Here is a 26,666-nt window from a genome sequence, read left to right on the forward strand (position 1 = left end):
CCCCGTGGTTAAGTTTGCGTGCTCCGCTGCAGGCAGCCCAGTGTTTTGTTGGTTCGAATCCTGGGCGCGGACATGGCACTGCTCATCAAACCACGCTGAGGCAGCGTCCCACATGCCACAACTAGAAGGACCCACAACAAAGAAGATACAACTATGTACTGGGGGGCTTTGGGGAGAAAAAGGAAAAAATAAAATCTTTAAAAAAAAATAAAAAAAAAAAAACAAGCTCACAAATCCTTGTGAGCCTCTGTCACCCCTCAGGTTAAACAAGAAAACAACAAATTGATAAGATTAACTTCTTTTCACAACAAGGTGGAAAGGTAATCTTATTGAATATTTACAGTAACTCTCAGGTACACAGCTTCAGAACCACCTAAAAACGTGAAACAATCTTCTGATATAACACAAGACTGAAAATGATTTCTGTTCCCATTGGGGTGGAACACCGTATAACTCATAAAGCATCCAGGAGAATACTCAGAAAGGTTTTTCTTGGTTCTGGGGGAAAATTAACCCCAGAAAAAAATATAAAACTTTTGAATATTGCCTACATCAATTAAAGAGGACCTAAAAAGAAAAGGGAGTGAATTACTGGATCCATGGATAAAAAACTCAGCGTTGTTTCATGGTCAGTTCTTTAGAAATTAATCTGTAGCAATCTTTTCTATAAATGTCAAAATAATAAATATTTTAGGTTTTGTGGGCTGTGTCTCTGTCACACTACTCAACTCTGCCATTCTAGCATGAAAGAAGCTACAGATAGGATATAAAAGAACAGGAGTGGCTAGGTTCCAAAAAAATTTTATTTACAGAAACACATGGTGAGTAGATTTGGCCCATAAACTTTTAGCATCTCAATCCCTGATGTACAAATTAAATGAAATTCCAATCAAAATTCCAGTAGGTTTTATTTCAAGAAACAGACAAACCGATTTTAAAATTCATGTTGAAGTTCAGAAGACCTAGCATTCCCAGAACAGTAAGTCAATGATTTTTCTTATTCATCAGTGGTTTGAGGTCACAGGGCAAAATTCCACTAAAAATCTGGAGAAACTAGTGAATACTGAGAATCACAACTGAGATCATCTTATCAGAATCAGAAACCATTGGAGCCATAAACTGCTAGGAACACTTAAATGGCAATCTAATGGCTTGCTGGAGGCTGAGTATGGACTAGTTTGAGATTAAGAAACTCCTAGTCCAAATCTCGAGATCCCCCCAACACTTTCATGTATTTTACCTCCAGAAATCCCACCAGATTCTCATGTTGAAGGACTGAGAAAATACCCCTCACATTTCCCGAAAGAGGAGGACAAAAGTAATCATTTTGTAGCACTCCCAAAACATTCTCCATGACAAAGGCCAACACTCCTAGGGGAACTACTTTACCAGAGCTTTCTCTGCACTGGTGGAAGGATAGTTAGCCAACTTCTATCCCTTCTAGCATTGCTGTCTCATCCAAGAGGAGGGAAAAAACATTAAAAAACAATTCTGGTGGTTTCCAGTCCAGCATCTAAGGAACTTAAAGGTAATCACTCCCATTCACAGAAGAAAAAAGCTGAGCAAACTGAAAATCAACTCCTCTTAAATCCATCAGGGAATTGAGGTTACAGTGCAAACCACAGCCTCCTAAATTGAAGAGACAGACAGGAAGATACAGAGAATGATAATTCACCAGAGCAGAATCCCAGGAACAGAAATCTCGGTAGAATATGGGTGGACCAGTGTGGACAAGCTTGAGAGCTAAAAACTCCAGGGGGCATCCAGTCTCTTTCATACTTTTGTGAGTTTTATGTCCAGGAGCACTATCAGGTTCTTATAGTGAAGATTAGAGATAAATCCTCTCTTGCTACCTTGATAGAGAGGACGAAAGTAGCCATTTGAAAGTAAGCCTAGACCATTTTGTTCTTTTTCTTAACAAGGGCTGCCCTCAAAAGAAATTATTTTATCAACTGGGGTTTTTCCAGAGACTCATTTACCTGAGGGAAGGGCGATACCCAACTCCACCTCCATCTGGCTTTCCTGTCTCACCTAAGCAGGGCATGGGGAACTGAGAAGTACTCCTGAAGGTCAGAACCCAGGGGCAGAAGCTCACTAAAAGACTAGACCTAATTATAGAATTATAGTGTTCTTTCCCTTCCCATACCTTACCACTGCATCCACAGTGCTCCTGGACAATAACAAGGAAATACAATGGAAAGAACCACACATGTCAGATCTTATTTAAGAAGAAATCTCTAGGGAAACCCAAATACAACAGGCCAGACAAAAACAAGGACACAAGAGGAAATTTTAGCCTCTGATACCTACAGCTACAGCAAACAGTAAACACAGCTAACCTCTATCCAGATAAACATAAAACCTCACACTAAAGGCCTATGTAACCCTGTTCCCTTTACCCAGTACGTAATATCCAGCTTTCAAGAAATACTTGTAAGGCACACTAAAAGACAAAAAACCCATTTTGAAGACCAAGCATCAAAACCAGATACAGATATGACAGAAAAGTTGGAATTACCAGACCAGGAATTTAAAATAACTATGATTAATATCTAAGGGCTGTAATGGAAAAAGAAGGGATGGATAATATAATCAGAGAGAAGGAGACACTAAGAAAGCACTAAAAGGAGATGCTATAAGTCAAAGACACTGCAACAGAAATGAAGAATTATAATTATTAGTGCAGTTATTTAACTAACAAATTTTGTTTAAAGTCTTTTGTATGAAAGTTTGCGAATGCCTGATCTGAGAACTTAATATTTAAAATAATACAATAATATTTATTTTACACATCATTTTTATTTTGGAGTAAAATCAAAATTAAGAGTTATAGGGATTTCAATTTTTTTAATTTGGTTTACAAGTCTTAAAGTTACTGGTTAGCAATCTAACATAAAATAACATAAAACTAACATAAAATTTCGAACTTTCTTCCCTTCACGCATATATACATATTTTTTTCTGTGTCAAGTGTTAATTTGGTTTGGCTTTCATTTTGAATCAAAACCTTTATCTGGCTCTGTGACTACAAGAAAAAGGTCTCCATGCCAAAGTTGTGATTAACTTTATAGATGCAGGGGATTTATGGAAATGCATCATGCAAAGTGCCTACTTGCCAAAATTATTCCATGACCTTGTGCTTAGGCTGAGTTTTAAATAATTCAGTGATGTACTGAATGAATAAATTTGTATTGCTTGTTACTCTAAACAGTCATGCATTCACTTTTCCTTGCCATTTTTAATAAAGCCTAGTTTTCTGATATTCATGAAATATTGCATTTCAATTAAATTACATAGGTTTTGAGAAAATAGTTTGCCCTAAGCTGTTTAGTGTTGACACCAACTGTCATTTGCTTTTTCTTTGGTATAATGCCCAAGGAGGCTTTGAGTACAACTAATGCAAAGTACTATCATTCTTTAATGAGATACTTTTTGATCATGTATAACGCAACGCTGTCTGAGGAATAGAATAATAAACTCAAACAATATTTTGTTTATGAGGGCTATGACATATCAAAATATGCAGAGACATTCTAAATAAACTTTTGCTACTTTAGGGGAAATTCTAAGTATATAGTGTCCTAATTCTCCTAAATTCCAAGCCTGAGTATGTAAGCACATCACATTTTCTAAACTTTCTCTTCATCTCTCATTCCTATTACCTATTTTCAAGGTACAAAAATAAACGTATAGAAAGAACAAGTGGATTTTTGGTTACTGGATTAATTTAACTTTTAAAAACTATAAACTGTCCTGTAGCTTTTACTTTTACTAACCTGTCGAATCTGCCCTGGGTTTCATGACATTAATGCCTCAACTAGTTTTGATGTTCTTCAGTTATTTCTTACTGAATCACGACATTTGTTCTGGAAGACCAAAAAAAAAAAAAGCATTTCATAACTGGAAATAGCAGCAATAATCCTTCTGGTTACTAAGTCTGGTGCTGTTAACAGATTTTCCTATATTTAATTATATTGAACGAGGATATTTTGGTGTAGCATACTTTCAGTTAGTTTTAGGCATAATGAAATTATAATCCACCATCTCCTTAAATAAAAGCAATACAAAATTCAATATATAGAACGTTTTACACTTGAAATAGCAATAATTAATAGTATCTCTACATATTAATAAGCACTTTCTAGTTGTCTTTTAAAAAATTTTCATATGTTCTACATGAAACGACTGGGTTGATAGCTTTGGATGATTTCACATTAAAATTATTGGCATTTTCATAATAAAACGTTGCTTTCAAGTGTCCTCACACGTGACGAAACCCTCTTCTTCTATAAAGGCAGGTGGTTTCAGGCAGCTGGGATGTGATGCCACAGAAGAATTTTAAAGCCACTCCATTGCAGAGGGCTTAGAAAAAGACACAGTCAGAATCGGCCACAGGAATTTTGGGAAGCATTTTCATTTTTACAAAAAGCAAGGAAAAATCACCCTATTCACTTATTCTCTTCAATTCACTTGATCTGCACTGTAGAATCCGTGAAAAATAGAGTAACTTCAGGTAGCATGAACTACCACAATACCACTCATTTTCTTTCCTGTAGAATATTAATAGACTAATATACAATAATATAGTCAAATACAGCCCAAAATAGTATCTACATAATGGTTTTACAATTTTTTTCAGGGCAGTTTTTAAAAAATTATCTTACTAACTTTGATAGGCATTTTCCTCAGCTTCTGTGTAAAAAGACTCATCTCCAGCCACATAAATAGGCAGACTTCTAAGGTGGCCTCCGGGGTTCCTGAACTCTGGTGTTCATGCTCTGCATAATCTCCTCTTCTTGAGTAGGAGGGCAACCAGTGAATACAATGGGACAGCAGTTCTCTTACTTATTACCCTTACTGGCAAAAACGATGGTATAGTCACTGCCATGATTATGTCACAAAGACTCCTGTCCTTTGTATCAGACAGGAGAGAGATTCTGCTTGTGGCTTTAAAGAAATAAGCTACCATGATGTGAGAGGATCAAGTAGCTAGGTCTAAGAGGCAGTCAGCCAGTCACGAAAATAAATGGAGACTTCACTCCTACAACAACAAGGAGATGAGCTTTGCCAACAACTAAATGAGCCTGAAGAACACAAATATTTGAATTGATCACAGACCCCGCCAACACTTGGAGGTAGATCTGGTAAGTCTCTGAGCAAAGGACCCAGCTAACGCATGCCCTGGTCCCTTACTTTCAGAAAAAGTGAGATAAACGTGTGTTGTTTTCGGGCTGAGTTTGTAGTGATTTGGTATGCTGTAATAGAAAATTCATACAGCATACAGGGATCTTAAATTCAAACAAAGATCAAAAATCATTACAAACATCTTTGAAAGTATTTCTCAATGTATAACATGTTTATATTGTTTGTTTTAATGTATTAGAAACTATAAATATCAATTTTAAATAATATACATTGGGAAATACTACAGCTTAAAAGAGCAAGGGTTGTGTACCTAGGAAGTTTATTCACCATCTTCTAATACAGAAAAGCAATGTTACTGATTATATAGCTTTAAATTTGTACTTTAATACAATAAAGATATGAGATGTTTGAATAAAATACAATATGTCTTAGAACAATGTAATTTTTAATTTAAATTTTTTAAATAATTTAAAAACATTTTTAAATAATTTTATTTTGTTAAATTCTAAACTGTAAATAAAAACACTTAAATCAAAACTGTGATCATCTTAGAGGAAGATTGGCATGGATGTTAGCTCAGGGACAGTCTTCCTCAGCAAAAAGAGGAGGACTGGCAGCAGATGTTAGCTCAGGGCTAATCTTCCTCAAAAAACAAAACACAAAAGAACTGTGGTCAACTTGTATCATTTATAAATTTAGTTAGAATAAACATTTTACTGTATCAAAACATATTGAAAATCTATTTTGTGTCCATTATTTTATACAATTTTTAAAATCTTTTTTATAGTAACTGTTTTACATTTTTAATGTAAATAGGTGAGTCTTAATGTAAACAAATCCACTGAAATATAAAAGCCTTTTCATATTTACATACATATTTTTCTAAGTCCCCTAAATCATGAGGTAAGATGTGGGAGAAGGAAAGAAACTGGCTGTAACTAGTGTCTCTTTTATGATGGGAACAGTATTTTGAGGAGAAGACAAAATACCAAACATTGAAACAGAGGTCAAAGGTGCCTATAAAACTAGATCTTATAGTCGACACTACAACCAAAAAGAAAAAAGTGGTAGTTTAAATTTCCAAAACTTCTGGAGCCAGATCCTGCATGGTAGCACAGCAGTTAAGTTCGCATGGTCTGCTTTGGCGGCCTGGGGTTAGCCAGTTTGGATCCCAGGTGCAGACCTATGCACCACTTGTCAAGCCATACTGTGGCAGGTGTCCCACATATAAAATAGAGGCAGATGGGCACTGCTGGATGTTAGCTCAGGGCCAGTCCTTCTCAGCAAAAACAGGAGGATCGGCAGCAGATGTTAGCTCAGGTCTAATCTTCCTCAAAAGAAAAAAAAAGAAAAAACTTCTGGAGCCGCCCTATGGCTGAGTGGGTAAGTTTGCGCACTCCACTTCGGTGGCCCAGGGTTTTGCCGGTTCGGATCCTGGGTGCAGACATGGTACTGCTCCTCAAGCCATGCTGAAGTGGCGTCTCACATAGCACAACCAGAAGGGCCTACAACTAGAATGTACAGCTAGTACTGGGGGGTTTTGGGGAGAAGAAAAATGAAAAGAAAAAGAAGATTGGCAACAGATGTTAGCTCAGGTGCCAATCTTTAAATTAAAAAAACCAATTTACAAAACTTCTAAATGCTTTCTTTTTTTCCCCAAGAAAATACTTTAAGTGTGATTACAACACACAATTAGCCAAACATTTCTTGGCATTATTTACCTCATTTATTATGCAGTTTCCTTTTCAAGGGCCTCCATGCTGTGGATGAAGACCCATATAGATGGGTCATTCCACTATCATGGGAAAAATGTAAATATTTTGATGAAAGCGTGTTAAGTTAGCCTAATAACACCATAAGAAAATGCCTCGGTCAATGCAGTTAAGAATAATTTTAGAGGCATCAAATATGCTGAATTCCAAAATGAATTTCTAATAAAATCTGTTTTATAAGTATTGCCGCTATCATTGATCTTATAAGTATTGCCCATATCTTGCTTAAAAATAATAACATTCTCTTCCACTAGTGTCAGGTTCACTATAATATTGCTCTGCCCTACTTGTGAGCTAATAAAAACTAGGCTAAGAGACTGCTTCCCTTGTATTTGAAGGTCCCAAGGAGAAACGAAAAGTTAGCTCTAGTTGGTCAGTTCTGAAATTGGCACCACTGTCCAGCACTGTGTAAAACTGTTCAAACTACAGTATCGGATTTATTCTGTAACTGGGCTAAAACTAAAGGATCTGTAAATAGACTAAAATGAAAGGATCTGACATGTTAACTGTAAGCTTAGAATGGATATTCTTAATGGATTCATTTCATATTGGAAGAGACTGTGGTATAAATTATTCTTTTAAGAAATAAATAAATCATTTTTTAACGTATTATATTAATTTTTAATTAATTTATTACAATAAATTCCAAATGAATAAATCATTTCCAGATGATTGTATTTAAGTTGTTTTCATTTGACTTAAGTGATAATTTTTTACTTTCTCGTTTTACTTATATTGCATTATTTGATAGTATTTTGAGGGGAACTTTGTTTAAGATAGTCTTGCTCTATTATAGATTAGATATTATAAAATGCGTCTTTGCCAGTGTGCCTCAAAATCAAGCAAGGCTGGGTGAATGGGTAAATTCTTACTAGTTCTTATTTATTTGACTTTTGGTTTCTCTTTAGAAAAAAATATTAGATGTGATTTTATTAATTTCTTTAAGCAAATATAAAATTCACACACTGTCAAAAATATATTTTTGTTGTTATCACTAACAATTAGTTTAAATATCTATAATGCACATTATATTATTTAATTTAAATTTATGTTTTATGAGTACCTTTAATTTTAGTTGATATACGTTTATGGATAGTAAATTATTCTTTATTCTCTGGTAAATTTGAAATGAATCCCTAAGGGCGACTCTTGCAAGACTCATTGATATCCTAATCATCCAACTTTTATATGCGATGAATTAGACATTGAGGAGAACCTGAAATTTTTCCATTCAATGTGAATGTTGGTCCAATAGCTTGTTCAAAGTCTGTTGTGTATTTTGTTATTACAACTGTACTTCAGTTGATAAAATGAATGCTAACATTCTATAATATTCAACTTATGCAGACTTAATTTAAAGGATCTATCATCTTGCAACTGAAATTTCCAAAGCCTACACGTTCATGTCAGGAGTCATACTCATGGTCAATTTCTTTTGGAAATATTTCATAACAGGGGCAATTCTTCAGCTGCCTGAATCTATGAAACTCCTATTTCTTAATATTTTACATTTTATTGAGCACAGTATATTTCACTGAATCATATTTACATACTCGTACGAATCGACATTTTTCTTTATAGTTCATACTATCTTTTTTTCTACATTATCTGTGGTCATAGAAAAGTCTTGTTAACTGGCATTTCTAAGAGATGTTTAAATTGAATTATAAAATATCTTTGGGAGTAGTGTCTTTTTTTCAAATTTATTTTCACAAAAATATGATAATTATAGGTGAGCACATTTGGTCTCTTACAGAATTCAACATCTGTAATGATATTAATGTACTCTACAAATCTCAGTAGTTGGGTGAATTTTAACAATAGAATATTTTCCTTTTTCCAAAATACACTGTTTATTAGCATGTATAAGGGATAAAATCAGAACTTCACAAAATGGACAACTGTGTAATGTTAAGAAAGAAAAATGCCCTTGTCAGTTAAAAAAATCTTGTCTTTTCCATTAATGGAAAAAATTTATGAGCAAAATATATAAATGCTACTTTTTTCTGCGGTGTATAGTATAGTGTTTTAGTGTAGTAGAGTGTTTTGGTATTATTTATTTATTTATTTATCAGTAAAAATTAAACTAATTTATTAAATAATACTAGAATGTGACTGCACGAAAATGACACACCCCAAGTTAAAAGCTGATAGATATATGGGAATGTAGCTTTCTCTTGACTAAGTTTCTTTAGCTTATACTCATGTTTTCCTATTTTGTTTTGTGTTTACATTGTGTCTAAACCTAGACTGTCACCTAAAATGTCAAAACTACAATGATGAGAGCAGCAGCTTGAAAACTACAGCATATGAATATAAAACCACAGCAAGGTACCGAAGAAGGGCATGATCAAGAAACTGAATGGAAGCAATCACAAGCCCTCAGTTCATATCTTTCCCAAAAAGATTTGTGAATCTTTTCTTTGACTCATTCCAATTTAAATTTATTTACCTGGAACATAAATAAATAAAAGCATAATTTCTCAATGAAAACTTTGGAAAAAATTGGGAGTTATCCATTCAAATGTGTCCAATTTCTCTACTTTATATTTTGATTGGTTTGTAATATTATTTTTTAATTTTAGGACTTCATTCTAATATTTATAATATTTTGATGATTTTCATTTATTTTACTGGTTACATAAGACTCACAGTGTTACCTGTGAAAGCATTCATCTAAGAAATGTACTGTCGAACTGACCTAATGGTTGGCATAAGTGAAATCTGGCTAAAAACAAATACTTTAACATATTAATTATCTGTTCCCTTTATGTTTTCTTTTCAAAGGAAGCTGTAAATTCAGAGAACTCTAGACACCAAATATTTTCTTCTTAACTTGTCAGAGTAAGAAAATAATTGTATTCATTTGAATTCCATAATAAAAAGGAGTTAGGCCTGAAACCAATAGTTATGGCAAGGTTGCAGGATACAAGGTTAATATACAAAAGTCAATCGTTTTCCTATATACCAGCAATGAACAAATGGTATTTGAAATTAAAAACACAATACTATGTATATTAGCACCCACAAAAGTGAAATACTTAGGTATAAATCTAACAAAATAAATACAAGATCTATATAAGGTAAAGTACAAAACTCTGATAAAATAAATGAAAACTAAACAAATGGAGAGAGATCCCATGTTCATAGGTAGGAAGACTCAATATTGTTAAACTATAAATTCTTCCAAACTTAATCTTGATGAATGCAATCCCAGTCAAGATCTCAGCAAATCACTTGCGGGTATCAACAAATTGATTTTAAAGTTTATGTGGAGAAGAAAAGACCTAGAAGAGCTGATGCAATATGGAAGGAGAAGAATAAAGTTAAAAACTGACACTACTAGACTTCAAGACTTACAATAAAGCTACAATAATCAAAACAGTGTGCTACAGGTGAAAGCATAGACAAATAGAACAATGGGACAGAAGAGAGAGGCCAGAAATTGACTCTCATATACCTAGTCAATAGGTCTTTGACAAAGCCTTAAGCAAAAACAATACAATGAAGCAAAGATAATCTTTTCAACAAATGATGCTAGAAAATTGGACATTCACATACAAAAAAATGAGCTTAGACACAGACCCTACATCCCTCACAAATATTAACTTAAAATGGACCACAAACCTAAATGTAAACTACAAAATAATGCAACTCCTACAAGATAACATAGGGAAAAATCTAGACGACCTTGGGTAGGGTGATGACTTTTTAGATACAACACCAAAGGCACTACCTATGAAAGAGATAATTAATAAACTGGATGTCAATAAAATTAAAAATTAAAAAGTTCTTGTGTGAAAGATACTGTCAACAGAATGACAAGACAATCCACATACTGGGAGAAAATATTTGCAAAAGACATATCTAATAAAGAGTGATTATCCAAAATACACAAAGATCTCTTAAATCCCAACAGTAAGAAAACAAACAACCCAATTAAAAATGGGCCTAAGACCTGAACAGACATCTAATTAAGGAAGATATACAGATGGCAAATAAGCATATGAAAAGGCGCTCCATATTGTATGTCATCAGCAAAATGCAAATCAAAGCCACAGTGACATACCATCACACACCGACTAGAATGGACAAAATCCAGAACACTGACAACACCAAATGCTGATGAAGATGTGGAAGAGGAACTTGTACATTGCTGGTGGGAATGCAAAATGGTACAGCCACTTTGGAAGACAGTTTCTTACAAAACTAAACATACTCTTACCATATGACCCAGTAATTGCACTCCTTTGTATTTACATAGATGAGCTGAAAACTTACGTCCATACAAAAACCTGTACATGGATATTTATAGCAGATTTTTCATAACAGCCAAAACTTGGGAAACCAAGACATGCCTCAGTAGGTGAATGTATAAATAAACTGTGGTACATTCAGACAATGGAATATTATTCAGGGCTAAAAAGAAATGCACTATCAATCCATGAAAAGATATGGAAGAGACTTAAATGCATATTACCAGGTGAAAAAAGTCAATCTGAAAAGGCTACATATACTATGACTACAACTATATAAGTAGAAAAGGCAACACTATGGATAGTAAAAAGATCAGTAGTTGCCAGAGATGGGGTGTTAGGATGAATAGGTTTAATGTGGAGGATTTTCAGGTCAATCAAAATACTTTGTATCACACCATAATGATGGAAACATATCATTACAGTCCAAATCCATAGAATGGACAACACCGAGAGTGAATCTTAACGTAATCTATGGACTTTGGGTGATTATAATGAGTCAATGTAGGTATATCAATTGTAACAAATATACTATCCTGGTGGGAGATGTTGATAAAGGGGGAGGATATTCATTAATGGGGGCAGGAGGTTATGTGGGAAATCTCTGTACCTTCCTCTCAATTTTTGCTGTGAATCTAAAACTGCTCTAAATAATAAAATCTTAATTAAAAAAAACAAATCAGGTGGTCACTGTGCTTAACCCTATTCTTGAAATATAACATTTTTCTAGATAGAATGCTTTCAATATGAACATAGGACTAGTTAGTGGAATAGATTACATTTTGCGGTTCCCTAGAAAGAGCTATTGATGCTTATTTGATTTGGGGACAGCTTATAAAAAAGCCTTGTGGATATCAAGAAACACACAAGGAAACATGCACACACACACACTCCTGACACATATAAGCATATAATTACCCTTATCAGGTAAATTCACTAATCTCACTCACAAACAGCAGATGATTAATATGCTAATAGCTTATTACTGTTTATAGGCTAAATACCAAGAGAAAACCTTGGCAAACGAATTTATTTGGGTTATACATCTTTTGTTAAATATAATTCTTTTTGGAACATGGCTTTCTTCACATGTTATGAGGACCAATGTTCAAAAGAAATTAGGAATATAAAACATTACAACTAATGTTCAAATTTGGCATTCATTTTATTTCACAGAAATGACTGTTTTGGGCCAAAATTATCACAGACTGAAAGATATACTTTATACAAATATAGATTGTGAAGGAAAAATATTTTTGAATATTTAATATTATATTTTTAAAATAGTAATCAGGTTTGCATCCAGGATAATTACGCTTTATACTTTTATTCAGTAATTTGTGCAGAATATTGGAAGTACAATTTTAATTCATCTATTGTATTAAATCCCATTTTACATACAATACTACCAAACAATAATTAAGCAGGATTGGTTGACAAAATAATTTTAAAAGGACATAAGATTTTGCAGAATCTTATCCATGTCTATCTTACTGTCAACAGTGAGTGATCCTCATACCTTCCTGCAATTTACCCTGCATTTGACTTTTAAATTTTCAGGTCTAAAAGTAAAAGCTATTAACTTTTAAATATTTAGGACATAATCATGCTGAAAACTAATTTATATTATGCCATAATTTCCTTTCTTTAAACATTATTAGATGACATGGGGCTAAACTACAAAAGCAAATTGTGGACGAACTTAGCATTTAATTCACAAGTGAGAAATTTAACCTAAAGTAACAAATAAAAGGTAGTCTAATAAAATAGGCCTTAATGAGCTTTGAATTTCTAATCTGTCCAGAGAACAGCTTTTATAAAGCAAAGACTGAATAATATCAACTGTGTTGCAAAGGCTATGTGGCCTTCTGACTACACTAATGCTCTAGCCTGCCTTGATTTCAGGTAACCTAGTGTGTTTTTCTTCATGTAAAAAACACCAATCATTATTCAGTTTTCTAGAGTTTTGAAAGTGCCTAGCTAAGTTTATATTCTTTCAGAGGTATGCTAACCTTATGGAGTTAGTGGCTGAAAAAGAAATCAACACAGTTTGGGAATGCTAAAATTTAATCTGTTGGATCATAATTTCAGAAAAGAATACTTGCAAAAATTCAAATGCATAAATCAAACTCAGAAAGTATAGAATAGTCAGAACTCAATTCATCTTAAAAATATATTTTTCAAGATATTAACTGTATAATTTACACTGATGGCTTTTAAAGCTACTCCTATTAGAAACCAATTCTACAGCATAAAAACCAATAAAAACAAGGAGGAAAAGTAATCAAAATACCACTTTATAATTAAAATTAAATTCAACCTATGAAACAAACTATCATCTCCCCATTTTAAAACTGAAATTTTAATACTTAATGAAGAAAAAGAAGAGAAGTCAGTTGCAGTATTTACTCATGACAAAAATCTCTGTGAAACTTGATGTTAGATACAAACTTTCTAAGATTTTTATTGTATAAGTTAATAATTAACACATTAATCATTCAAAATAAAATAAAATGAAGTTTATCTTTTTAAAATTGAATTATTTAAGTCTGAGAAGTAAAGTGTAAAAGACCATCGTTCAAAGTTCATTATCTGATCACAATATTTGAGCTATAGCAAGGAAGTTTTAGGTAAATTTGTAAGATAGATGATATCGAGTAGTTTAGTATGATTATTGCACGCTTGAGTCTCTTTGGGGAAATACAGTTTCTGAGTAAGTTTTTGAATTCACTATAATTTTCTTACTAAAGAACAGACCTACTTAGATCGTCAAATAGCCTCAAGCTTCTTTCTACCTGAAGGCCTTCACATAAAAAGGATGCCATTATGGGACTCTATTCTCCCACCTCTCTTTTCTTATGACTCTTATGCATCAACTGCTGCAGAAAGAATACCATCATTGCTGAAGATTTCCCTGAGCATCCATTTCAACCTCCCAAGTATCATCTAGGTCCCTCTATTATATACTCTGCAAATAACATGTGGCTATCCTTGGTAGCCCTTAAAAAATATATTTTATTAATTTTTATTATAATACTCTTAATTTCTATAATTTTTCCACTATAAGTCCCATGATATCAGGGACTTCTAATATCTTTTCTAACTCTGCATTTATCACTAAGGTAAACATTCACTAACTATTACAGATTTTGGACAGAATTATTTGACTGCAATAGTTTGAATATAAATCTGGTTTTGATCAATTATGAATATCTCTACTTCTAAATCATATTAATAGACTTATGACCATATATATCTAAAAAACGCAACTATTTTCAACGATATTAAGCTTAATTGAATCAGATCTTATTACCAAACAATTCAAAGGCTGTTATAAATCTTCTCCAGACTTATGGTTTAAAATTTGACTTCTCTTATGTGATGAGGTCCTTATGCTATCAGGATTCAGCATGAATGAAATATATAGTAACTCTGAATAGCTAATCAATATTGATGAAACTACCAAATTAGTTAAAATTCTGAAAGAGCCTTTGGCAGCCAAATATTAGAGAGTCCTAAGTTCAGATCCTTTGCCCCAAGCTCCCCTCCCCTTACTGCTTAGAAAGTTATCCTGCAAAAATTCCACTTAAAAGAGTCTCCTCTAGGTAATATACTGCCCAAAGCTGATAACTGCCTCTTGTTCATCACATTCTATCTAGTTTATAGCCCCATTATCCTCTTTCAAATGTTACTACAAAGTATTGTAACTTTTTGAGCCTATCTGCTTCCTGTAGTACACACCGTTGTATTAAGAACAGGGATAGTTTTTTTTTTTTTTTTTTTTTGAGGGAGACTAGCCCTGAGCTAACTACTGCCAGTCCTCCTCTTTTTGCTGAGGAAGCCTGGCCCTGAGCTAACTTCCATGCCCATCTTCCTCTACTTTACATGTGGGACACCTACCACAGCATGGCATGCCAAGTGGTGTCATGTCCACACCCGGGATCCAAACCCTCGAACTCCAGGCCGCTGAGAAGTGGAACGTGGGAACTGAACCACTGCGCCCCCGGGCCGGCCCCAAGGATAGGGTTTTACTCAATTCTACATTCCTGGCAAACCTCTCATTTTGCTAAGTAAAGACCTTACTACTATGCGCATTGAGGAAATTAAAAAAATGATTATGTAGACCAATTTTATAAGGCAAAACATGGCTATTATTATCATTTTATTTATCAGCATGATTTTGAGTATCATGATTTATTGTCAATGATGGTAACTTATTTTACAATTCAATCACAATAGTGAAATGCAGTATGTTTTCAATGTTTATACTCATGCCCCTGTTGGACAATAATGAGAACCTTATTCAAGAATTTTAATTTAATTTTAACTGTGTACCATATCTCAGTAGTTCTATCTGTAAACATCTAATTGGATGGCCCTTTGTGTAGCAGAGTGCCCCAGTGAAGAACCCAGTCTAGACTCACAGACAGCTTTCATGATGAGATTCCATCTCCGGCTACTATTTCCTGGATAGTAACCTCACTTCCCATTACAAATTTCCTGCTCACCCTAAAAACTGTAGAGCTTTGTCAGTTGGAGTCTAGCACATAATGAAAAAAGAAAAGAAGATGGAAACAACATATAGCAATTAAAAAATAATATCCTCTAATTATACTGGATGGCAGCACATTAAAACTGCTTTTATCAACAGACTTCTCCCCATTACATATTAAAGTGGACAACTCCCTATTTCATTATATGTGGCAACTTACTCGCAAGGTTTTTTCCTCTCTCTGTGTAGCTTATACTCAGGTCTCTGTTCAGGATCTTCTCTGCTGTCCTTTAAATGTCAATGCTCTCACAAAAGCCTCTTCCTAGGTTAAAATAAAAAGAATAAACAGACTTTGCTTATTTTCTCTTACAGCATTTATTAGTGCCTTTTGATTTGTATAATGAAATTTCTTTGAAAGTCTTTATACATTTATTTTCAATTAATGACATATTTAGGTCAACTATATGAATGAATTAATTTTATAACATCCAATTATGATTTAAATATGTTAGTATCATTTTATATTTTAAAAGTGAATTTCACCATTTTACCTTTCTTTTACATCACCACTAAATTTAATAACAAGTTATTGTGTATTCATGTTTCAAATTTCTGTTAGTGATATCTATCTAGTAATATAAGAAAAATTTTTTATTCATTGGAGCTATTCTTTTATCTTCATTTATTGATTTGAGAAAATTAAATAGCTTCCTTTTACATTTTTCTCTCAAAAAATGGTTTTCAAACAAAGCAATGATATAACTTTCGAATGTAATTGCATATAGCTTGTTTGAGTGACTTGGAAAATGAATAACAGAAAGTCTATATCAACTTTTTATTCATGACATTATCCAATATGTTGACTGCCATTCACTGATAATGTCACAAATAACTCTGTTACCTACCACTGGCTTCCATTCAGGCTGTTATTACTTATTCTCGCATTCTGCAATTACTTATCATATAATTCAGTGGAGGGTAACCAACACATTTGAAAGCTTTCCCTTTCACCCCGCCCCTTGATTGACAGAATTCCTGGTTTCTATTAGAAGTGGATTCATTTGTATGTAAAATATTCTGTAACATTCAATTGCTTGCATAAAAATTTAAAACAAACAAGAATGAGTGCAATTTTGTCCTAGTTTCAACAGACAAGTGCTGGATGTTGCACACATTGAGGTAATTCTCAGAGGATTTTTGTGAGTATGACTATTTTTGAAGTATTTAGAGATATGTATCTTCAACAGAAAAACAAAAGAAACATTTTAAAAGAGGAAATATCAATAACCGTGGCATCCTGGATTATTTGATTTTGAGTCTTGAAGGTAAACATAATTCAAGTGACAGATGAATTTATGCCTCCAGCTGCACCTCTGCACGCTGAACTGCATATTTTTGAACATGGCAGCAAAGCTTGGATGCCTACTGGTTATATAGTTAAATAACACAATCTATATTCACAGCTTACAGATAGGACAGTTAGATCATAGAAATCAGTCACTTCTAATATTTTAATGTTTTGTTTTTACAGTTTTCTTACATCATGTTAAAATTTAGGAAATACGCTTCACTTTTCATTCTAGCAAACAAGAGCCTCATTGTAATAACTGCAATGAAGGCTGTATTACTGAAACAAGAGAAGACAAAGCTTAAATATCAAAATAATGTGTATTTTCACAGCTTTTGGATGATTGCAAAAGTAACTAAAGATTGTTACCCAAAGCTCCTTTTGCTAAAATTATATTAGCTAAAAAAGTTAGAATTAGACCCTCAATAGCAGTAAGGTAATATGACCTTTAAAGTTCAGAAATGTAATGACCAACCATGAAAAAAAGCTGAAATTTTCTACAGTTTGGGAAGAACACAGACAATAAAGTAGTATAATTATCTACATGAAATGTTTTTGAAGGTAGGATTATTATACATTTAGCCATTTGGACAGTCTTCAAAAATCTGGTGATGCATTGGGGGGTAAGCAGCAAAGACTGAGTTTAATCATTAATTAATTGAACTGCAGAAACTGACTAAGGCTTAACTTCCAATGCAATTCTCAAATGGGGTATGAAGTAATACAAAGGACAATTGGATACATTATAGATATATTAAGGAAAATAAACTCAGATTTGCTTTAAGCATTTCAATTGATGTCTTCTAAAACATAACTTGACTGATTTCAGAGTATTGAATAGATTATTTTCATGTCAATTAAACCACAAACCCCTCTCTATCCACACATTGTGGGTGTAAAACAATGAAAAATAACTGTGATGAAGTCATCATGGCCATTAACTAGTTCTTTTACTCTGAAGAGGGAACCAAAACTGTTTTTTCCATCTGTGGAAGCAGTAAGGCATTATGAATTATCACTGACCCTTTACTATCTAGGTATCTATGAGGTGACTGATCACTGTTTTGCCCGGAAATAATTGTGACTTTGTTTTCAATGTTACTTGTTTTGCAAGCCGTCTAATCACCATGATCATCACAACAAAGTTCAGGATTTATGATTCTGTCAAATTCCACGGATTAAGTAGAGCTACGTTGTCAACTGCCAATGCCTTCATGCTTGGGTATCAAATCATAAGTTCTAAGTAGTTTATTTTCAAACCTTGAAAGTCTAACTAGTCAAAAGATCTAAATGTGAAAATACGTGAAAAATAGAATTGAGAGCTCATAATTTTGCTCATTTGTTTGATGTTTTGGTAGAATATCCTCCTTACCAATGAGGTTTTCTCTGCCAGACAGAGATTAATTGGAAATTAGCTTTTGCCATTTGTTTATCCCCTCTGAATTTTTAAATGAGTTCATGATGATACACAATATGTAGATATTGTGCTTAAGTAATGTGCCAATTGTGAAGGAAGGTGACTAAATATACAACAGGTAAAGTTAGAGGAAAGAAATTGTAGTAGTGATGTGTAACTTTTCAATTTACACAGAAATTTCTCATGTAATTATAGGTAGATACCTGTAGATACCCATAATTAAATAATATAAATTATTATTTAAAGTAAGACTTTAGGTGAACAGATAGACACTGTCATAGAATATTTTAGTTAAAATAATGAATACAATGCAGTTAATCAGTTGCTTCTAAGTGCACTGGAGAACTTGGAGAAAGAAAATATAAGCTGGATGCTTCAAACTTCAAGATTAAAGGCTTGAGTAAGGAACAAGAAAGCTTCTATGACTGTGCTAAACAGTCATTATTTCCTGTAGCCACAGGGCTGCTATTTCTGAGAACCAAACCCAGAGTCTAACCCTGTGAGTGGCTGAATTACAACACAAAGTGAACTTACAACCTCATAGGATCTATTATTATAACAATAGAACGTATTGGGAAATAATGGGAACCTGGAAATTGGAATAGGGGTATATGAGCAGAATCTCATGAGCTGAAGACACTGAATTCCCAAATTCCTTCTGATTCTCCTTGCAGTAAAGCCAGCCTTTCTTCTCTTCTTTGAGGAATGTAGTCTCTCCTTGTCTGAAAAAGTCCTCCTTGAAGTAGTTGTCAGGTAGGAGACTTCTGATCATCATCAGGACCCGTTACTCTAGCCTCTTACTCTGCTAGACCTCTAACTAGACTCAAGTACCAGTATGTCCCAGAGGCAAAGGTAAACAGTGTGACCTACGAGGAGATGCAATGAACATCAACAATGATAAGATTATGTCAAATTACATCAATAGAAATGTGGAGCCAATGTTCTGAATGGATCTTGAGAGTGTCGTGTTACAGTGAAAGAAATACAATGTTGTATCCGGCTGTAGTCCTTGATAGGGATACAGTATGTTAGCTAGGGTGAATGGAAATGGACCTAACAGTTTGCTTGGTACGTAGTGAAATCTAGACTCAAAGGTAACCCAAATTAAATGAAATTAAAATGCTATAAATTCCTTGGTAAACAATAAAGGATGTTATCCAGAGGATTAGGTACATTCGAATGTTAGAGTAGATGTCAAACGGTGGTGTGGACTACTGAAACTCAATTCCCTACGACCCCTAAGACAATATTCTTATTGTGTATTTTAACATGGCTAAAAACTTTTGGGTCATAGTTGTTAAGAGATAAACAAAGGAAAACAGATTAAAAACAAGTCTCCCCTAAGCGAGAAAGAAAGAAAGAAAGAGCAAAGAACATCTTGGCAAAGTGTAATGAGGAAGTGGGAGCCCACGGGAAAACCTTGCTTTCTCAAATGAGACAGCAAGAAAACCTGCCAGAGACACCGGGGAAATATGCCAAGGTAACATATTTTCTCTGAGGGAAACAGAGTCTACGAGGAAAAACAAATTGCAATTGGGGAAATAACTGAAAACAAAATCTGAAGCAGTAAGGAGACAAAAGGTAATGAGCTCAAGACGGGGGGGAGAAAAAAAGTAAGCTTACATTTATTTATAGATGTTTGCCTTTATCTGAATACATATGATAACGATTTTTCTTCTAAAATAGTATTGCTAAAAAGATTTCCACTATTCATGTATACGACTTTAGTATTCTATTATATGATGAATTATTGATGAGGAGGATAACGAACTTTTTATTACTAATCATAAATCTGCATTAGAATTACAATTCATATAGCAGCTGCGTAAAGTCCTAGTAATAAGTAGGATGTTACAACGCACTTTTGGAGTATGGCATTTGGTCTTAACAGTATGAGATCAGTTTTCTTCTGTTTGTCTAACAAAGTCATCCCATTACTTCAAAGGTAAACTATAGAAACAAGTGAATACTTAGAGAAAAAAGAAACATCCCCAAATTATAACAGGATAAAATATGGTGAGATAACTCTAATATTCAGCATTTTTTTTAACAAAATGTAAAATTGTATATAGAGTTGCACTTGCAAAATGAAGAAACTAAATTCCTACAAAATATCTCAGAACTTTTTAAAATATCTTAGAACAATCAACCAAGACAGCAGAGAACACATTAGTTTCCCCAAAAGAATCATTATTCTTATTGATACTTTATAACTGAGTAGATAATTTCACCAAAATATATTTTATTAAGACAATGCACTAGTAATTTTTCACTATATTTTTATGAGAATTGGTGAAGTCATATAAAATCCATTCAAACGTGCAGAGGATTAGGTTTTTATAAAGACGATTTTACTATGATTTTCTACAGAATCTAATGATTAATGTAGCATTTAACAATGACAATCCAATAAACATTTAGAAAGATATGAAGAAGTGATTTTACTGACATTTAAGTTACAAGCTAATAAATAGTATAATAAAAGCTGGAATTATACATTTTTCTATTTAACATAAAATTATATTGATTTAAAAATATTAAATGGTAACATCATATTTTCACATTTATTAGAAAATGAACTATTTTTCAGTTGAAATTCAGAAGTGTTTCCATAATTTCCTATTTATGAATAATCACAACAGTGGAAGAAACATGCAGTATTCAAGTATGAACTCACTTTAATAATGTTCAGTCTATTAATTAGATAAATATAGGATTACTGCTGAAACAGATCAAAAGGTGACCTACCTTTAAAAATTATACTCCTTTTCCAATATGTTATCTGAAATGTCAAAGTGCTTTGGAAACAGTAGCATCCTTATGCAGTATGATCCAGGTTAGGTCAACAGGCAACAAATGTATCTTTGCAATACCATATTGAAAAATGTGTGAAAGGAAATATGATAAAAGTTATTCAACAACTTTTTTTTTCCAGTTTCTTCGTCATTTGTTTGTTCTTTGAAAATATCAGGAGTAAGACAAATATTCATCAGTTCTTTTACTCGTTTACAAAAAATATAATGTTGAAATACTTTCTTGCTTAACAGTTTAATTTGTATCACAAGCAGTGGTGGAAAATTCCAAAGCCCTTATCATTTTCTACAGCCTTTACATTTCTGCCACTGAGCTGAATGTAATTGATGATACACCAGCACTTTCAGGTTAAAAGTTTTAGAAAACAGGTCAATGCTACAAGCTTTTTATTTCTGGACTATCTTTTTTCTTTCCATACATACCTACTGTGTTTTTTAACATAAAAAATATAAAATAAGGTTAACTTAGATTAAAAATAACCTGGATAATATTAACTAACATTGTAAATTTTATCTTTAGTGTCTAAGATAAAATATTTTCTCATCCAGATTATAAATAACAATCTTACTGGTTATTATGGACTGAATTGTCTCTAAAATTCATCTATTGAAACCAGAAGCTCCAATACCGTAGAACGTGACTGTGTTTGGAGATAGGACCTTTAAAAGGTAATTAAGCTAAAATGAGGCCCTTGGGTTGGGTCTAATCCATTCTGACTTGTGTCTTTATAAGAAGAGGAAATCAGGACACACAGAAAGAGACAGCAGGATGCCCGAGCACAGAGAAAAGGCCATGTACGGAAACAGAGAGAAGCGGGCCGTCCACAAACCAAGGAGGGGCCTCAGGAGAAAGTAGACCTGCAGACTTTGAGCCCCCAGAACTGTGAGAAAATAACCTATTGTTTAAGCCATCCAGACTGTGGCATTTTATTATGTAGCCCCATCAAACTAATACCCGTGGAAGCAATTTCTTTTCTATTTACCCATTTTAATTTGCTTTCCTTAGCTATGAGAAGTAAGTTTCTCCAGTAATATATCAGTTATAACCAAACTCTTTGATAAACTTACTCATCATATTTGACATGCTGAGTCTTATTTTTTGTAAACTGGAACTGTAGGCTACAATATTGGTTTAAACTGTGAAAAATAATGGTCTTACATAGGTTTCCACATGGGCAAAGCAGATTCTATTTAATAGTTTCTGCTGACTATCCTCTACAACCAGTCCAGTTCTAAAGAATCACTGTCTAACCTAGTAGACTTTAGAGAATGATAGATGTAATATAGATATTAAGTTTCTTGTTAAATGATTTAAACTTTATAGCTTTTAACCTCTTGTAACAGAATAATAGAGTAAGAGCCCAGAGTGGCATAGGAACAAATATAATACGATTGAAATGCATGCAATCAAATTGGATTTAATGGACACCCAGTATTATGCTCTACTGTAATTTTTATATAAATAATTTTTTGGACAAATCCAGTTCATTTACGATAAGTAAGAAATGTTTGGGTGCAATTTAATTATAGAAAACGAAATTAGAACAATCATCACTTAGAGGTTTGATGTTAAAAGATTATTCATCAAAGAGCCAGGAGATCTGAGTCAAAGATGAGGTTCTAAAGAGCTATGTGACCTTGAGGAATTCACTTAACCTTACAGGCTTTGTATTTATATAAGTGAAGTAATTAGAAAGAATTTTTCTGAAATCCATATAGCCTTAAGATGGTCATACATAGGATATTAAACTTAGAGGAATTATTTTTATGTATGAACATAAAATTCCAAGAGTTTTTTGTTTTTTTTTTCTTAAGTTGGAATTGGAAAGCCATGTGTTTGTGTCGTTTGTATTGCTCAAATCTTAAATATATTCACTGGTTCACTGATTGATTATCTAATTCTTAGACTACATTTTAAAAAAGGAAGATGTGAAGATTCTGACCATCCCTGTTTTCCAGTGCTGAAGAATCACTGGGAGAGGAGCAGCAGTGACTGATGGCCAAGCTCACTCAAGACTAGAGATCAAATAAGGAACGACGGGAATGATTATTAACTTCCTAGAGGTGTGTGCCGAACAGGATCATTTTTATGACAACACTAGTATACCTGCCACAAGTTAAATGGGATAACTTGTGTTTTTAAAAGTTTTAAGCATCTACTATGTACCATGTTTTTATATTAGATATTGCATACGCAGACATAAGAATCTCTATGTTCAAAATGGTGAGAATTTAGTAGTGTTTATATATATGACACATGTATACATATATATATGGTACTTATATATATAGTGGTGTGTGTATATATATATGGTTTACATATTTAAATAGATCTTATTTTTTAGAGTAGTTTTAAATTCGCAGCAAAACTGAGAGGAAAATATAGAGTTCCCATATACTCCCTCTTCCCCCATTTCACACAGTCTCCCTACTACCAACATCCTGTACCGCAGCAGTGGATTTGTACAATTGATGAGCCTCCGTTGGCACATCATTATCAAGGAAATCCATAGTTTACATTGGGGTTTACTATTGGTAGGGCATGTTCTACAGGTTTTGACAATGTATAATGGTATGTATGTAAGTATGATGCTATCATACAGAAAACTTTCACTGCCCTAATAATCGTCTGTGTTCCACTTGTTCATCCTTCCTTTCCTTCTAACTCTTGGCAACCACTGATATTTTAACTGTCTTCATAATTTTAGTTTTTTGAGAATTTCATATCAGTGAAATCATAGTATGTAGCCTTTTCTGTTGACATCTTTCACTTAGTAATATACATTTAAGCTTCCACCATGTCCTTTCATGGTTTGATAACTCATTATAGCACTGAATAATATTCTATCGTCTAAGAGTGCCACAGTATGTTTATCCATTCATTACTGAAGGACATCTTGGTTGCTTCCAAGTTTTGGCAACTATGAATAAAGCTGTTACAAATAGCCATGTGCAGATTTTTGTATGGATATTGGTTTTCAACTCACTTGTATAAATACCAAGGAGTGCAACTGCTAGATCATATGGAAAGAGTATGTTTAGTTTTGTAAGAAACTGTCAAACTGTTTGAGAAGCAGTCATTTTCGTATGTTGTTAGTAGAAGTTTAAACTGAAGGGAAATTTGGCCACAGTCATTAAAATTAAAACTTCTTCTGAGATGATATAAAAGAGTGATATCTCATCTACTGCTTTCAGCATGCCCCAGTGTCCAGATTTTCGTTTCTACTGTCCAGGCTTTAGTTTCCAATACCATTCTACAATAAAAGAAACTATGGTTCCTTGGAGAAATAGGTGATTCTAATGCTGAGGCAAAGAATATAGAAGATAAGCCTGAAATATTATAAAGTAGGTATTCAAAAATAAAAATAAAAAAACAAATGTCAAAGGACATGGGAGAAAACCTGAAAGAGTTCTTAATGGCCAAATTAGAGCAATTTGAGGAACAAAATGCATAATGTAATACTGCATAAACACCTTAAGAATAAATAACTATGAATCCACACTGACATAAATAATTGAATAAATAAATAAATGGATTGGGACAGATACAAATCTTCCTTACAGAAGAATTCCAAATAATTTATGTAGATAATCCCCTCTCGAAGAGGTGGAACTGAGTCTCAAATACAGAAAGGGGGAAAACTCACTTTATGGAGAAACATGGCAAAAAACAATCAAATGATGAGATTAACATCATTATTGGTTAGTCATGTAGTTAGCATGGTCCCATGATATGATGTGACTAGAAGAAATTTTATGTCTGTGGTTTTCTTCCAGGAACCCATATCCAGAGTTAGTAGGTGACAAAGCCTAGAGAGGACCCTTAGGCTGTCTTGCTCCAGAGCTGGTGTTCCTAAACCTGGAGCCCCTTCCTTATGGCTGAAGAGCAAGAGTTTAATTTAGTAAACAGTGTCCCAGTGAATCAAAAGTATATTGAGTTCTTAAAATTATGTTTTTCATTTACAACACATGTGTCCATAGTAGGGTGCGCTGGACTAGACCTTCTCAACAAGCATGCTACGGACTACACTGCAAGTGCAAGAGTGTGCCATGGGGCACTGCTGGTTCTAAAACTGTATAGTGATAAATACAACCAGGATTTACAACCAGAAATAAATTTAAGATGCTTCGAATTTAATTTGAGCTCCATTTGTTTATGTCTTGAATGGAAAAATTATGTTGGAATATGAGGCTTCAGAATAGCATTGAAGCCAGAGGGCACGCTTGAGTTGTTGAAAGCATGTATCATGATCTTTCACCTCCATAGTAAATCTATCCAGTTGGTCTGATTAAGATACAGTCTTGATTTGTTTATTTCTACAAAATTGATGACAAAATCATCATAAAGTATAAAAATGGAAGGTCCTTGAGATATTTTTGTAGTTGTTAGGTTAATAGTTTGCTTTGAGTATTGTTGTTGTTATCTAGCATTGTTTTTCTGAAGAGAAATAATGATGATTAATTTTCTTAATTTTTACATATATTTATTTAAATATTTATTTGCTGACATTTTATTTTAATAGCTAGCCAAAATCTAGTTGTGTTTATTGTTTGCTATTATTTATTAAACAAAAGTTATTTTAAAAACAATTAATAATGCTATTGATTTTAAACCAATTGTTTTACTAATTGTTTTCTGTAGGACTTAGAGATCTAGAAAATTAACTTGTTAAATATTTTATTAGATCCATATGTAATATGAATAGTTTGGACATGTATGGTGGTCACATCTCCAGCCTGCCAGCCCACGCAAACACCTCTCAGCTGGCTCTTGTCCCTGGTACAGAACATCTATTACTGGCTTATGCTGTGGAGCAATGTGTGTAAGTAACATGGGCAGTATGCACTCTACTATCTCTTAGTATGAAAGGTTTTTTCTAAGCCCATGTTCCACTTGTCCATGTGGCACCATTGGTGTATTCCTGAGCTCTTGTCTGCAAGTCAGTCAGTGATTATTCTGCTGTAAATGTTACCAATCCTGGAGCTATGTGTTCTGGGAGACTACAAGGTTTAACTAGAACACCGGGGGGTGGAAGTTTTCCCACCTAGGTGTGATGACAGCTGGTGACTGGTGTCCAGTAACCAGGGATAGTCAGGGCCATCAAGGAATCTGCTCAGAACTTTGCAAATTTATAAAGGTGCTTACTCTAGGCACCCAAAAGAGTGGAATAACAATGAAGATGTGGGTCATTCAAAGGAAAGTTGCATTTTCTAAAAAGGAAAACCCAGTAACGTGACTGCTGGTGGTGAGAGGACTTCAGGCACTTCAGAGCTTTGGCAGGGGAGGGAGGGATCAGAAAAATACAAATGTTTTGTGGCTGGAGGCTAGGAAAATTATAAAATTTAACAGACAGGTAGAGCTGAGATGAAGCTGCAGTGGCTGTGATGAAGCTGCTGAAATGCAAACAAGTTGATGGGTTGAT

At 33.6% G+C, this 26,666-nt stretch overlaps 1 long non-coding RNA gene across 3 annotated transcripts in view; it reads right to left on the reverse strand.

The window, feature by feature from the left end:
• Positions 1-26,666, reverse strand: part of LOC123284221 (uncharacterized) — a 266,845-nt gene that overhangs the window by 155,307 nt on the left and 84,872 nt on the right. For all 3 annotated transcript variants that reach the window (XR_011502436.1, XR_011502437.1, XR_011502438.1), the window contains exon 2: positions 15,886-15,987. This is a non-coding gene — a long non-coding RNA (uncharacterized lncRNA). The remainder of the gene's footprint in view (positions 1-15,885; positions 15,988-26,666) is intronic.

The sequence above is a fragment of the Equus asinus genome, chromosome 3 (assembly GCF_041296235.1).
Source record: "Equus asinus isolate D_3611 breed Donkey chromosome 3, EquAss-T2T_v2, whole genome shotgun sequence".
Taxonomy (NCBI): domain Eukaryota; kingdom Metazoa; phylum Chordata; class Mammalia; order Perissodactyla; family Equidae; genus Equus; species Equus asinus.